Below are 1,581 nucleotides of genomic sequence, written 5' to 3'. Positions count from 1 at the left end.
GAGGGTGGGGTATAAATAAAATTAAATAAATTAATTAAATAAATAAAAGAACACTAGTTCTGTAAGCTGCAAACCTACTTTTGCTTTTATTGACATTCACCACAGAAATCTCAGGCTCAGCGTTCTGAGTCTGGGACCCAGGTTAAAACATGAAATGGCTGAGTGATTAAGAGAGTCTGGCGAAGCAAGCGATGATGCAGCAGCAGCAGAACTGGAAGCAGGAGATGGCCAGTACCCCCGGGCCGCATGTTTGACACCCTGGTCTAAATGATTGTTACAATTTTCTTTAATATTATGTATTAAGGAATGAATTTAGAAAGAATTTTAAAGAATGAAATTTGTAATATTAAATTATTATTAAAGTGCACCAACTCGGAATAACAACCTTAATATATACAAAAACAAGGCACAAGAAGAAGAGAAGAGATACCCCGCCCTTCACTACCCGAAAGAGTCTCAGAACATCTTACAATCTCCTTTCCCTTTCCCTCCCCACAAGAGACAAACACCAGGTGAGATACGTGGGGCTGAGAGAGCTCTTTTGAGGACAGCTCTTGAGAGAATAGCTCTGAAAGAACTCGTGACTGTCCCAAGGTCACACCAGCACGCTGCATGTGGAGGAGTGGGGAATCAAACCCAGTTCTCCCAGATTAAGTCCACGCTCCTAACTTCTACACAAAACTGACTCTCTCATACATGACAAATAAGTCATGTATGAATTGCTCACAAATAATCATAAAGAATACCAAACAGTACAAATGAAAAATCTTCAAAAGCACACGTGGTGCATCTTCAAAAACCACAAATTGACGAGCCCCGGTTCAGTCGCCCGCTTCGAATTGGATCTTCTTCAATGTTTTGTGTCTGAAGATTACACTTCAAAAGCGGTAATCAAGATGCATAGGATGCTATCACCTAGTGAAAGAATTTAACATGGTGCAGTTGGTCTTGAAGCCTAAACAGCACATAAGTATCTTCCGATGGGAATCACTACTCCTAATTGTATTAAGTCTCCACTCTCACAAGGTTGGAACAGTAGCAAGCTGCCAGTCCAGGATGAGCTTTCATATTTTTCTGCCAACCTGAGGTGTTTCTCAGGTTTGAAGAAAGATCTGTCTTCTCTGTCTACAATTCCAGTCTCCGGATTTAAGTATCCACAGATCTGCCCATGCTGAGAACTGATGATGACGCTCCCACATAAGGCAGTATATGTTTCAGATATTTTGATAGAATCAATCAATCATTTCAAATCAGGGAAAAAAGCAAATTATATCCCCATTTGCTAAAACTCAGTATGATGCAAGTGTTAATCTTTCCCAGGTTTAGGGAAGGCTGAACTTTAACTGGCTACAGAAGAGTTTGAATACATTCCCACACCTCTGTTCTTTCTGGCATGTGTGTGTCAAATGTCCTTAAATGATCTTGTTGCTCAGGACAAATGAAGCCCTAAAGTTGTTAGGCAATCTTTTATGGTACTCAAGAACAGGACTCAAATGTTACAGGAAGCACAAATACTTTCATGCCTTTCACATTCCGGAGCGACATTTCTCAAATGGAGAACGGTTGAAGCCTCAAATTCAT

The sequence above is a fragment of the Gekko japonicus genome, unplaced genomic scaffold (genome assembly GCF_001447785.1).
Source record: "Gekko japonicus isolate JY-2015 unplaced genomic scaffold, Gekko_japonicus_V1.1 scaffold2868, whole genome shotgun sequence".
In the NCBI taxonomy this organism is placed as follows: Eukaryota; Metazoa; Chordata; class Lepidosauria; order Squamata; family Gekkonidae; genus Gekko; species Gekko japonicus.
The sequence above is the reverse complement of the archived record's forward strand: the minus strand, read 5'-3'. Positions refer to the sequence as shown.